Here is a 14,845-nt window from a genome sequence, read left to right on the forward strand (position 1 = left end):
TGACAAGCTTGCAGGAGGGAAGCGGGCAGACAGGGCCGAGGTGCTAGAGCCATGCTGCAAGTAGGTATAAGAACTGACGCCTGTCTGGAAATAGGCAGGGTTTCTATAGCTCGCCCTGTACGAGCCCTCAGTGGCTTTTGACTTCAGAACCTTGGATTTCCAGAGTTGTTGCAAACGTTCCGTTAATTCATCCCCAAAACCCTCCCTATAGAACATCTCTCCGGCCTCATGTACAACCTTGTCTATTACAGCCATGTACAGCTCGTGTACCGAACTATAATAAGTAGGTGACGCCATTTTGCCTAAGCTGGTGACCGGTCCATCGCTAAAGCTGGGTTTATTCTTCCCGCTTTTGGTCAGCCGTCAGCTTTCGGTGAGGCGAGTTTTGAGTCACGCGGCAACCTGAGAACACGGGGGAGAACGAATCTGTGCGCACGCTCTCGTGACCCGCCAGCCGCCAGCACGCACGTAGAACGTCTGATTTTCCCGCCTGAACCCGTGAAGTAAGGGAACGCTGCAGCGGTTTGTGACGGAGTTTCTGTGAGCTGGACCGAAGTCTGCTGTAATCCAGTCGGGAGAGGGAGGGTTCATTTCCACCATTTTCATCTATTTGAAGCTTCCAGTGCCGGGACTTGCATTAAGGTGAGCGGCCCACACATTGGAAAAAAAATAACAGGTACAAGGGCTGCAGAGGCTCAGAAAAGGTCATACTGTTTCTCATTTCTCCTGTCACAGGCCAACTCCCGAACATGCCTCCTCCACGTTTTGAGGAGCCTAGGCAAGTGGGATGAAAAAATGGGGGTCTTTAAAAGGGGATGTGGCATGTTTAGTTAAGGCCAAGATTTAAACATGTAAACTAACATTGCATTTGTATAGTGCTTACTACCAAAGATAAGGGTTGAAATTGCTGTCATCTCATAGTGTGCCACCCATCCCGTATTTTGGCTCCTGTGTGAGCGTTCTGTTATTACATTCAGCTATATCACACAACAACTGATATACACCTCAAACCAGCCAGGACTATTGGCTTAATCACAGGTTGTAAGCTGTTTAAGATAAATGAGTAACAACAATGATTTTGTTGGAAATAATATGGAAAAAGTTAAAGTTTTGAAATTGTGAATATAACGTTGCTGAAGCCTGTTTGGTCTTGAGTGTCTCAATCACTCCAGTTATGTTTACTCTATGTTAGACATGTACCCCCTTTCTCTGTCCGCATCTCATCCATCTGCTTGTCTCACACTGCATCTCTTCATCAGAACACTCTTTTAACTCTATTCTGTACGCACGTTTTCGCATCATCTTCACATCACCACTTGCCAAACACACAACACACCCACTCACCTGTAAGCACTGCATTTTCTTTTACTACACACATATTTGCAAAGAATCGCAATGGCAAGTGGAATATGTGATTGTTGCTCTGCACACTCTTTAGAGAGGCCAAGGACTGCATGACCATGAATTCCAAAGACCTTTTTGACCCACTGTCAGGCACAGTGAGAGTCGCACTGCCTTCAGCCTCTTCAGAGCTCTAAATTGTGGCCTGTTATAAACTCCTGGATGCATCTCATTTGATAATATGCACTGTGCAAAAGTAATATGCTACATGAACAAAAAAACAGAAACACATTAATCTGGAATTAGGTAACGCTGTTAGGGAATACAAGATTAAGTAAACAGTGAAATATAAAGCAGATCAAAATCGCTTACATGGATAACCGTAATATTTTCTACATTCATTGTTCAGAAGTCGATCAATGTTTTGTCATTACAGTTAAGTACATGAATACAGGGCTCAATAAGGGCCTGTTTCAATGTCCTTTTTTAATTACTATCTAGTCTGAAACCTAGAGGGACCTAGGGCCATATGTACAAATACATTTTCCCATAGACACAGCATGGATAAAACCTTTTGATACATCTGGCTCTTAGTCCACTAAAAACCCTGTCCTAGGCTACATTTTATGTGAAAAGTTTACTTTTCTCCACTAACAGATAAAGGCATGCATAACCCACCCTGCCCTCTGTAAACAAGGTTCCCACCTGGACCTTTTAACTGGCATGCCCAGTATTTTTATGTTTCACAGGTACAAAAATTAGGGTAACCACCTACAAATGATATTCTCTCCCCTTATTAGTACACACTTTAGACAGTAAGATTAAGAAAAAAACACTCTAAAATGTGTTCTACAGCTGCCTTAATATTCCCAAAGATAGAAAGCCATATTACAAATTAATACAGCAATTCAGTATAATGTTCTGCTTAAGAATTGGGTCCAGGCTTTCGCAGAATCTTAGAACTTGAACAAATGACCAGTATTTTTCTCTAGGAAATGTGGCAACCTTATCTGTAAAGTTGTCCAAGCAAAGGCTCTTCAATCTATCAATCAATCAATCAATATGTTTGTAGAGCGCACAACTCACCGTGAGGTTCTCAAGGCGCTATTGGGGGGGTGCTGCTACTGCTCGAACAGCCAGGTCTTGAGGATTCTCCTGCAGGTCCTGGGTCTGTCGTAGGCGGATAGGGAGGTTGTTCCAGGTCTTTGCGGCGAGGTGAGAGAATGATCTGCCGCCTGCGGCTGCTCGACGGATGCGGGGTAGATTGGTTAGATTTGGATATAGCTCAAAGATATTTTGAACTGTAGGTTAAAGCTTCTCGTTCACAGAATGTTTTACGAAAATGCATTTTAACACTTTATAAGTACTAAAAATGGGCACAGCTTTGTATGATTATGATTTCTTTCCTAAACCCAGTAGTTAGGAAATGACAAGCTAAATTGCATTTTAAAGTATATTGGACATGTAGGCATATATGTTTTCTTCTCATATAGGAGGCCTCAAGAAATCTACTCACCACTCACTGTGATTTACATTTTATCAGGCCGAGCTATTTTTAGGGCTTCCTGGCCCATTCTGGCAAGTTGACAAAGAACAGGTATTCTGGTCATTCAGAAAGTAAATGATCAATAAAGATGTCTTTAAATCTTATTTTTATCTTGTTGCATATACTCCACTTCAGAGAAAGAGGTCAGATGTCAGCTTATGTCTTATTACAACTTGCAGCTTATTTTATTCTAGAGGTTGGTGTTTACTTTTCTTTGTTTGACCGCAAAGTTAGAGTATTTTGTTAAGAAAACTGTCTGACTATCCTGCTTACTAAGAATGTGAAATTGAAAGCTGTTGGATATCAGTTTCTTCTAACACACACAGGCCCGGACTGGCCGTTGCGGGCACCGGGCAATCCCCCGGTGCGCCGCAAGGGTGGGGGCCGGTTATGGGCCCCTGGGGGCCATTTTTGTTACAGGGCCGTTTTTGCAGCGTTGCTGCAAAAACGGCCCTGTAACAAAATCGGCCGAAAACCGGCCATGGCAAAGAGCGCGGTCGCACCCCCATCCCCCCCTGGGGGGTGAGGGGGCCGGTCGAGCACTTTGCCAGGGCCGGTTTTGGTTCCCAGTCCGGCCCTGAACACACAACATTTAAATAGGATGTAAATTAACTGTCCAAAAACAATGTCTCATTAACTGGACAGAATTGTTTATCTGACATAGTAGCGTTGTGCTTTGAAGTTGGGGGAGGAATCTCAAAGAACTCTTGTGATCTCAAGAGTCAGGTAAGGGTGATTGTAGGGTTTTACAACTGTTTTTTATGTATGTGCTTAAGAGTTTTATTACACTCTAAGGGCCAGATTCACAATCTTTAGTTAAAGTTTATTACTTTTCGGTATTGAGAAAAGTAAACTTAGATCAAAAGTCTAACTCCACTACTTTTTGATATTCACAAAGGTAAAGTTAGACCAAAAGTCTGACTTTACTAAGTGTAAATTGACCTTTATGAATCGGGCCCTAAATTTATCCCAAATCCCAAATATGCCTACCATTTTATTGGCCCCCCAAATTCCTTCGACTTCCACTATTTCTAGATTCCCTAGTATAGATTCTACAACGCTCAGACAGCTTGTCACTTCAACTAAGTCAGGCTCCCCTGCAGACCCCTGCCCTCCCGGAATCTTTCGGCTGGCACTCCCTATTTTGGAGGATCAGATTCTAGACCTCCTAAACAATTCATTAGCCACAGGATTACTACCAGCTAGCTTTAAAGAGGCACGTGTACCCTTGATAAAAAAACCAGGGGCCGATCCAACTAGTTTGAAAAACTACAGGCCAATATCCCAGCTGCCTTTTCTGTCTAAAATTTTAGAACAGCATGTATTAAGATCTTTGTCACCCTTCCTGGAATCATGTCATCTACTCCAGGAGCGGCAAGCGGGGTTTCGTGCCAATCATAGCACCGAATTAGTGATGCTTTCGGTGCTGGATGAGCTTAGATGCATGGCTGACAGTAAAAAACCAAGCGCCCTGATACTTTTAGATCTTTCAGCGGCGTTTGATACTGTCAGCCATGCATTGCTCCTGGACTGATTGGCTATATCCGGGATAAAAGATCAGGCTCTCCAATGGCTAACGTCTTTCCTGCTAGGGAAGACGCAGAGGATTCAACTGGCAGATCGTGTATCTGATGTGGGTGTCCTGGAGTGTGGAGTCCCGCAAGGGTCCGCACTCTCGCCACTCCTGTTTAACTTATATTTGCAGCCACTGAGAGACTCCTTGGTGAACATGGGCTGTAAAGTCTTTAACTATGCCGACGACACTCAGCTTTTGCTGAGTGTCGATAATACAACATCGGCTCAGTCCATGGCCCAAAACATACTGCGGTTTACAGTGAGCTGGATGATGACGAATCTGCTAAAAATTAATCCAGATTAAACGGAGGTTCTGGTAGTTTCGACTATCTCCTCACCCTGGAATGACCTGTTCTGGCCCCAAGAACTTGGACCGACCCCAAAGCCATGCCCCAGCGTAAAGAGCCTTGGTATCAAGATCGACCAAGAACTCTCAATGACCAGCCAAGTATCCGCTGTTGTTGGATCTTGCACCAACTTGATTAGGCAGTTGCGAAAGCTAGCCCCTTTGCTTTCTACAAACATGCTCCGAACCATTGTCTCGGCAACAATAGTCTCCAGGATCGACTATGGGAACGCATTATATCTAGGTCTACCAAAAAATTTAATTAACCGCCTACAGGTTACCCTGAACGATGCAGCACGGTTAATCTTCAGATCATGCAGACAGACCCATGCTTCCCCTCTATTGCATAGGCTACATTGGCTCCCTATAAAGCAAAGGGTGGAATTTAAAAGCCTGTGCATTGCCCATAAGGCAATTTATGGGCAAGCGCCTGCCTATATAAAAGAGAGGCTTGAAGTTTACAAGCCCAAGCGAGCTTTAAGATCTTCTAACTCCCAATTGCTGGCATGCCCGCGCTTTAAAATGGCGACCAAAGGTGGGAGATCTTTTTCAGTCCAAGCCCCTACATGTTGGAATAAGCTACCCGAGGCCCTTCGTAAAGAACCTAATCTTCTTCTCTTTAGGAAATCTTTGAAGACAATCCTATTCAGAGACGCCTTTACATCTCTGTAAGTTAGGCCGGAAATCTGCATTCTTGTTTATCCTATCTTTTGTTGCTGTATCTGTTAGAAGCGCCTTGAGACCCGACGGTGATTTGGCGCGACATAAAACCCAGATAACAAATTTAATTGAATTTGAGAATATTGGCCTGTATACATGAAATACAAAACACACCAGTCCTAAGGCAAGCAAGAATACTGGCCCATGTCTCCTCTTCTCTCTAAAACGCCTGTGGTATTCACAGCCCTGGCACTATCTGTGACCAGTGGTCAGTCAAAAAATTTAAGGGATGAAGGCCTCTACTGGGCAACAGATCCCAACAGGATTAGCATCCACAATTAAACTCTGAAGCAAGCAGAGTGGGAACAAAGGGTGCATGACCTCTATCTGAGTTAAGTATTAGGACCTCAGCATCTTGTTGTTCGTCCCACGTCACCTCTTGCACCTGCTGCACTCTACCCCTTCACTATAGCTTCCCACTTCCTCCGGCACCCCAGCCTTTTTGCCCCCTTCTCACTTAGCACCTAACTGCCTCCTTTCCAGCTCTTATTTCTTTCCTTCAGCACCTCCATCAGCCATTATTGTCTGCTCCTTCACACTAGCTCCCTTAATTTAGCCATCTTCCTTTATGTCCTCCTTCCTTGGCTTCCCTCCCTCTCCCTCCCTCATCCAGAATCAGCTCTTTTTATCCAGTTTTTCCTCTCTGCTTTTAGGACACCTCACCTCCCTTCAACAAAGCTCCTATCACTCCTTTTTTCTCGCCATGTTGGAATTGGCCCTTTTTGCAGGGTCATCCCTGAACTTTTTGCCTTCAGCCTAGTCTTTTTCCTGACCTGGTGTTGGTGGTTTTAGGACTCGGGCACTTTAGCACTGCTGTCCAGTGTAAAGTGCGGGTGCTCTCTGTGGTAAACATGGTAAGATTGGTCTACATCTGTTTGACGTATTTAATTTGCCTGTCATTCCCTTGTAAAGTGGTATCTCATATACCCAGGGCCAGTAAATAAAATGCTAATGATGTGCTTGCAGCACTGCTTGCGCCACCCACCAAGGTAGCCTTTCAAACCTGTCTCAGGCCTCTGCCATTGCAGGGCCTGTGCACAATTTTACTGCCGCTATGACGTGGCACATAAAGTGGGTGCCACGTCTGTGACTCCTCTTTTTCTACATATCAGTCACCCTAAGGTCGGCCCTAGCTAGCCCTATGGGCAGAGTGTATTGTATGTAAAAGGTAGGATTTTTTTTTTCTCACTGCTGTGAGGCTGCCCTCTCATGCATTGGGGATTCCCTGATAAGTGTTTCAGTGGTAATGTCTGATATAAGAGGAGCAGTGTGGTCAAGTTTGGAATAGTAATAATAAATGCTGCATAATGGTGTGCGCAGATTTATTAACACAATTTTAGAAAGGCCACCTTTAGAAATTGGAATTTCTGTGTGCAATGTATCTGCCTGCCTGATGTGTATTGCATGCCTGGCTCTGGAGTGACAGTGGCTGGTGAGGTGTGGCTCCAGGGAGGGCAGGGTGAGTCAGTGGTAGTCTGAATAGGAGGTCTGCATTTGGAGTAGTGGCAGGAGTAGGTCTGTGCCTGCCTAGGTGAATGCTGGCTTCGCCCTCCTGTGGTGTGTCTGATGAACGAGCCCCCACCTCACAAAGGGGGGAGTACTGTACACAGAGTGCTCCAGTACCCCCAAGAACTAGTTGAGACTGGTTCCCCAAGCTCTCTGCCAAGGCAGTACAAAGAGAAACCCTGTATAAATATTGGGGCTGTGACCCCATGTAAAGTGTGCTGTTTGGGTGCTACTTGTGCCTACTGGGTCCCAGGAGGAACCGCCACAAGGGACAGCCCCTCTGCTGGAGGGCCTTGTGAGTTGGCCTGCCTGGGCACAGTGATGCCCTTTGGACTCTTGGATACTAGTTCCTCATGAGAGCTACCTCTTTATTGCTGGAGCCCCAGAGAGGGAGACACCAACCTTTGCCAGAGAATGAGAGGCGTGTGTGAGCCCTGCAGCGCTGTGCTACATAATCTTCTGGGGAAATCCCGGTGTGGGGATGCCCCCGTGCTGCTGGGAGGAGAATCGGTAGCCTTCCATGCATTCCGTGCCACTTTGAGCGGGAGCCTACCCCGCATTGCTCACTGAGAAGCGGTAGCCTACCCTCCATTGCTGTGCCTCAGGCGAGGAGCCACGGACCGTTGCAGCCACTGCAGAAGGTCAGGCAGGGAATGACTGCAGGTGGGCGGGCCAGCCGGAGAAGAGAGGAAGTCTCGTGTGCTCCCTCCAATAGGCGCCAAGGACTGGATCTGCCCAGGGCGGAAGTCAGCGGTACAAAAGGGGGTGGTGCTGGACAGAGCATCTGAACCAATCAAACACTCACACCCAGTCAAAAGATCTGGGTTTGATCCATCACCGTTCTTTAGCCCACTCTGCCACCCCAGTTCAGACATGGCTATATGCAAATCAGTCTGACCCTGTGCCTTATGGGAACAGTCCAGCCCGAACTGCCAAGCGATGCCTTCCCTGGACCGGAAACAAGCTTCCGAGGACCGGTTTCTGGCATTCCAGCCGTCTTCAGCCCGGCTTGCTTGAATCTAGTGGCAAAGTGAGCAAGGGACTCACGTCTGAGCATACCCTGCCACACTTATGGCGGCCAAAGCAGTACAAAAGGGGGTGGTGATGGACGGAGCATCTGAACCAATCAAACACTCACACCCAGTCAAAAGATCTGGGTTTGATCCATCACCATTCTTTAGCCCACTCTGCCACCCCAGTTCAGACATGGCTATATGCAAATCAGTCTGACCCTGTGCCTCATGGGAACAGTCCAGCCTGAACTGCCAAGCCATGTCTTCCCTGGACCGGAAACAAGCTTCCGAGGACCGGTTTCTGGCATTTCAGCCATCTTCAGCCCGCATTGCTCACTGAGAAGCGGTAGCCTACCCTCCATTGCTGTGCCTCAGGCGAGGAGCCACGGACCGTTGCAGCCGCCACAGAAGGTCAGGCAGGGATTGACTGCAGGTGGGCGGGCCAGCCGGAGAAGAGAGGAAGTCTTGTGTGCTCCCCCCAATAGGCGCCAAGGACTGGATCTGCCCAGGGCGGAAGTCAGGCAGAGTGATGCCTGATGGTGGGTGGGAGTCGACCCCGTCTTGGCAGACCTGAAGTTGGAGCCTCGCAGGCTCGCAGGAGAAGGAAAGGCGGAGGGGACGACCCCGGCGGAGACTTCTGTCCGTGTCCCACTGCCGCCGTGTCCTGCCAGGAGAGACCCCGCGAGCTTCCCCCGTTGGAGGAGACCCAAGGAGTCGACGGAGAGCAGCCCCGGTGAGTGGGGTTGTACCTGTAGCATTGTGGTGCAGAGAGGAGGTACCGGAAGAGCCCCGGTAAAGGGGGCTCACAAGGCACGGTTGGTGCCAAGGCTAATTTCTACAGCTGCACTGCAAGAGTGCGGGCAGCTGCAACAAAGGGGCATTTTTGTTTAGAAGTCCCGGAGTGGGGTTCAGAGGCACAGTGGTGCTGAGTCCGAATTCTCCAGCTGCAACGCAAGATCGTGGGCAGCTGCAACGTTTCTTGTGCCTATTTGGGGCATTAGAATACCGTAGAGAGGAGCTCCGGGAAGGAGGGGTTCCCTAAGCACCGTGGGTGCTGATTTTGCACACAGCTGTACCGCGGGAGCACGGACAGTTGCTATGACGGCCCTAGCAGCGCCGGGGATGCCTGGCTTCACCTTGGGGTGCCCTCTCACAGGGAAAGCCAGGACGGGTTCCCCAGCGGTATACAGCGCCAGGACACCACGTAACGAGGTAACAGTGCGCTTTACAAGTATACATACATTACACATTACATGAGGGGGCATTCCTTTTTGGGCAACAGGAACAAGGGTGAGATGCACCCTAGCCCCCTTTAGAGCCCTGACTTTTGGGACAGATGGCATTTGGGGACAGCCCAGATGAGCCCCAGAGGAAGGCCAGTTGGCCTGGGGGTCATTTTGTGTCCTGATGTACTGGTAGGGCGCAAGGCCCTAAAGTGATGTATACTGTGTTTATGCCTAAGGGGAAGCCTAATGCTAGTGCATAATGTGGTTGTGCCAAATGTCATGCTATGATGTTCATGCTTAGGATGATGCCTAATGTGATGCAGACATAATGCGTTTATGTTGCTGATGCTGAGTACAGTATTCAGCCAGTAGTTACTGGTTGTGTTTTATTACTTATGCTTTCTGATGGTTCTGACAGTGGCCCGATTTGCCCTGTCATGTATATAATCCCCTAAAACTTACTACCTGGTGCCAGTTGGCACAGTGTATATGTGTGATCATGATTCTAATGTGTTTTGTATAATACAAAGGCTATTTTCTATATAACCTTGTGTGGAGTTTCTTTTGAGGTGTGCCTACTGTGTCGTTGCTATGTGTGTGTGTGTTGCACAAACTCTTTGCACATTGCCTCTGGGATAAGCCTGACTGATCGTGCCAAGCCACCAAGGAGGTGAGCAGGGGATATGTTCAGCGGGTAACTCCCTTGCTCTGACTAGAATGGTGGTTTCTACATGGCTTAGGCGCAGGACCTGGCCAACCAGAAATCCCATTTCTAACTTTGGTTGTCAGCGGTGAGGATAGGACTTGCGTTTGCACAGTACCACAGCGACAACTGTTTGCACTACAAGCTCTGAATTTAGATAATCACATGTTTGGGGATAATTTCTCCTGATTATTTTTTCTCCTTAAAAGTGTCATTTTTGAATTGTGTTTTCTGCTCTTCTAAACTTTTGGTGACACCCCTAACGTGTCAGTCACATCTCTCCTCAGTGATCCAGCAGTTATTGTGATAGGAAGTGCATTTAATGTAAAGAGGTTGCGTAAATATACTGTGAAGGCCCTAAAGAGGTTCTGTCAGGATCTTGGGTGTCAAGTGAAGAGGTCTGCCCAGAAAGCCGTACTGCAGGAGGCCTTGTTGGCCTGTTCGACATCCAAAAAACGGATGGGGGAGGATTCTGGGAAGGAGGGCCCCGAAATCAGTGAGGTCTCCGAGAGCGAGGGTTCCCAATCAGCACCCCCAGAGGGCAGTGACCCTGGGGAGTTTAAGCAGGAGGGAGAAAATGACAAGAAGGGACCCCATAGATTTGGGTGTGTTGTAAAGGCTTTTTTTATGCATTTCAAAGGAAATGCAAAGTAATGGTTTGCGTTGTACAAACTTGCCGTGTGACGGTACATCTGAACTAAAAACTGCGATGCAAAGGCATGCGTTGTTTTAGTTTGCGATGCATTGTCATACATCCGCTCATCAGTCTCCATCTTCCTCTTCCCGCACTTCAGGCATCTCACTGTCTTCATCATCAGAGGAACATAATATCACCTAAGGGCTGCAGATATACAAGAAAAACATGTAAGCTACGATGACCCTTAATCTCTACAAAAGACATTGAAGTGCCATCAGAGAAGTAGCGTTCTTTCCATTCCATTATGGTACCTGTGGCTATCCTGGAGAGCATCCATACAATATAAGATGGAGAAGGGTAGTACTTCCAAGTTAAGGCAGTATTTAACCCTGTGCTAACCACAATGTTTTGTGTGGCTACTGTACATTTTTGGGGAATTTTCTGCTGTCTTACCAGATAATCATTTGATCCCCCTCTATGTGCACTTAAAAAAACATATTTTATTGCCATTATTGCAGTTAAAAGTCATGCGCTGTAAGACATGTACCAAATATTCATTTCATCATAGTATGAAATAGCCATAAGGAACTGCTCATTTGGTACCAAACGTTCATAACATTCAATCAAAACTTCTCTACTTTTAATGCCTCCCAGGTCCTGGCCCTCTCCACTGGCCCAATCCCTGTCAAGAATTCCTAAGTAGGACCCTCAACTACATGCACCCATCTTTCTAGTTTCTTTTTCCGTATTGATATTCGAGGCCCTTTGGGCGCCTTCCACTGCCTCAATATTTCTTGTTTAGCCAGGATAAAGACCATGTCCTGGAACCTACCAGTGACCCATGTTTTGGAGGTGTGGGGGAACAGGCCCAGGAGGCAGCATGTAGGGGAACAGGAACCTGGCCACTCTATGATCACCCCAATTCTGTTTGCAACATCTTCCCAGTAGTCATGTAATATCGGGCATGTCCAGAGCATGGGAAACAACTCTGCCCCTATTTCATCGCATCATGGGCATCCTTTGTCCTCCCTGTGAAACTATTTGTTAATGCACCCCGGGGTGCAGAATAAAAAAATGAATGATCCTAAATCGGGCATTTCTCGAGTCTCTGGGATTCCCAGTTTACACAGCCTCCCCATTTTTGTCTTCGATGGGCGTGTCCAAGTCCACTGCCCAATGGTCCATCAGCACAGACAGCGGTTGCTGGGCATCCCCCCTGTTATTTATAGAGGCATGTGACCACATTCATTCTGCCTCCTGTATGCAAATGTATCTGCAAGTGTCGTGGTGAAGAAGCTTTGATGTCCCTGCTCCCCAATGCTCATGAACCGCCGTCACCAGTCCCCTATGCATTAAGAAATGGCCATGGGAAAGTTCTAGGCTCTCTCTAAAATCTTCAATCTGGAGGAGTTCGCCGTCCCTACAAAGACATGCCCCAGTCAGGTTGCCCCAGTCAGGTTGCCCCAGCTTGTTCCCTGTCCTTGAGGCCCTCCCATTGTCCTATGTGTGGCAGTATTTGTGGCATTGTCATTGGGAGATCAGGTGAGTAGGGGACCCAACTTCCTGGTTTTTGGAGACATCTCCAGTAACGTCTCACTACCAGTACCTCACCAGTACCATCAGGCAGTATTTCGCTCACTTTCAATAGGATTCTCAGCAGGGCATCAAGGTCCGGTGTGCATGGTCTAGTCTCGTGCATCTGTCGATCCGCACCTTTCCAGGTGAACCATTGCATTTGCCCTTCTAAATAAAATCTTTTAAAGTCAGGGACTGCAAGGCCCCCTTCTCCTGTTGGGCGCTGCATTGTTTTCAGGGCTATAGGTCTGCAGCCAGTACCCCAGAGAACATTTGTCACACGGGAATTCAGATCGGTAAACCATTTTATCAGCATCTACAAGGGCAGTACCGCACAAAAAATTCAACAGGCGCGGTAGCACCACCATTTTTAATAGCACCACCCTCCCAGCTAATGACAACAAAAAGCCTTTCCAAAATTCTACACTGGTCCTCAAGTATCATAAATCCATCCCCATATTCCCTTCTCAGAGATCAGATAGAGAGTGTAAGTAAGTAAGTAAACTTTTATTGTTTTAGGTTAATTAAAACCATTACAAAAAAATATACATTGAAAGCACGTGTCCTCAGGTAAAAATTAAAAGAAGAGTTTAAAAACAGAAAACTTTAGTTGTAAAAGTAGTAGTGCTAAAAAACAGTGTAATATGGGAGGTGAACATTGTTCATTGCATCTTATCTTGGCCATGGTTCCTTAGATCTGTTCGGGGGCGAATTCATGGCTTATTAGTTTCAGCTCCACTAGTTTCAGGAATTTCACCAACTTCCCATTTAGTGGCGGAAGACCAGCATCAAAGCAAGCGAGAACTGCTTGTCTGCATGTGCGAATTCTTTGTTCATTAAAATCAGTTTTTAGCAGGGCTGCTCTTTCCTCTTTCAGCCCCGGGCAGGTGCATAGCAGATGTTCAAAGCTTTCGTTTCCTGCATCGCACAGCCTACATTTTATCCCACAGTTCCTTCTCAGCCATGGTTGTAGATGTGATATGGCTGGTAGGATTCCTAGCCTATGTTTTAAAAAGGCTTCTTTAGTTTTCCTGCCGTACCCCAGACCAAAATAAGCTTGTAGTCCCGGTGATTTATATGTGCACAGAGTCATCTAGGCGTGACACCTGTGGGAAAAGATGGCTTTATCTTCCACATGCGAGTGTCTTTTTATGCTCTTGTTTACTACATGCTTGAATTGCGCATGCGGTAGTGGAGTATCCCATAATTCTTTCAGACCTGTGACAGTCAAGGACTCCTCTAAGTGTGCTTTCGCCGGCGACTTGGAGAAACTGCTCAAGTCTTGCCAGAGCTGATGGTTCAATGTGTTTTCTGGTGAATTCTTGATTTTATGCCAGCACTTTAAATATGCCCCTCTTCTTGCAAGCGTTTGGCAGGTCAGTCCAAATTCTAACCGGATCTGGGCTTGTGAGGTGTAGGTTGGCAGGTTAAAGAGAAGTCTGTAGGCCTTTGCAATGATTATGTCCAGCAGTTTCGCGTCTGTACCTTTTAGAGCCTCACTGCCGTACGTAATAGATGGTTCTATTTTGACTTGAGCCACGCGGAGCAGTGGCGTAAGCGTAGGACAATTCAAGTTTGACTTTAGCTGTTTGAGTGTTGTAGCTATCACCATACCTTTCCTCTTAATGGCCTCTAGTTGGTTTGAGTAGCGACCTCCTTTGTCGACTAGGATTCCAAGATATTTGTATTCCGAACAATTTGCGACAACCTTCGTTCCGAGGAACCAAGTGTGCGGCTTTTTATTCCCAGTTTATGACAAAACTTTGGTCTTGTCGAGGTTTACTTCTAGTAGGTTTGCTTCGGCGTATCCGTGCAGCGTATTGATAAGATTCTGGAGACCTACTTTCGTGTGGCTAACCAGGACCACGTCGTCTGCATAGGATATGCTGGACAGTGCTTTGCCCCCCAAACGGGGTGTGTGCGCGTTGCAAGCCTCTAGAGCAGGTGGCAGGTTGGCTGTAAATAGATTAAAAAGGGTGGGCGCTAAAACGCACCCTTGCTTTAGACCTTTTGTAGTCGGAATACGCCTAGAGAGGTGTGTGCCCTTCCCGAGCTTTACCTGAACCCACGTGTCGGTATGCAATTCGATCAAAAGGTTTAGTAGAGTCCCGGGGATCTCCCAAGAGGCCAGTTTTCTCCAAAGGTTGCCCCTGTTGACATTGTCAAAAGCCGCCTTGAAGTCCACAAAGCAAAGGTGGAGAGCCTGTTTAGTCACCCTTGCCTTGTCGATAAGTAGCGAAATTGCCAACAGATTTGTTGTTGTTCCCGTTTCTCTGCGGAATCCCGTTTGGCTAGATGGAATTAAGTTGCGGTTTGTTGCCCATTCGCGCAGCTGGGTCAGTAAGAGCCCCGCGAAGTATTTAGCCTCAATATCCAAAAGTGCTATCAGGCGGTAGTTTTTTGGTAATGTCCTGTCCCCCGCCTTATATATAGGTGAGATGGTTGAGCCCCTCCATGAGGCAGGAAGGCACCCCGAATGGCTGACAGACGTATAGAGGGGGGTCAGCGTTTCTGCCCAGTATTCCGGCTCAAGTTTAAAGAGGGCCGGAGGAATTCTGTTTGGCCTTGCTGCGCCGTCTTTTCTTCCTTTGGAGATTAGTTTCCTGAGTAAAGTCACAGTAGTTACAAGTTTGAATTCTTCACATGGTGTTGTTATT

General features: G+C 47.1%; 1 protein-coding gene across 2 annotated transcripts in view; it reads left to right on the plus strand.

Annotated features, from left to right (window-relative positions):
• Positions 1-493: 493 nt before the first annotated feature.
• RAD51AP2 (RAD51 associated protein 2) overlaps positions 494-14,845 on the plus strand; it is a 244,138-nt gene continuing 229,786 nt past the window's right edge. For both annotated transcript variants that reach the window (XM_078647762.1, XM_078647761.1), the window contains exon 1: positions 494-642. The gene's annotated coding sequence lies outside the window, so the exon portion shown is untranslated. The remainder of the gene's footprint in view (positions 643-14,845) is intronic.

The sequence above is a fragment of the Lissotriton helveticus genome, chromosome 6, assembly GCF_964261635.1.
Source record: "Lissotriton helveticus chromosome 6, aLisHel1.1, whole genome shotgun sequence".
In the NCBI taxonomy this organism is placed as follows: Eukaryota; Metazoa; Chordata; class Amphibia; order Caudata; family Salamandridae; genus Lissotriton; species Lissotriton helveticus.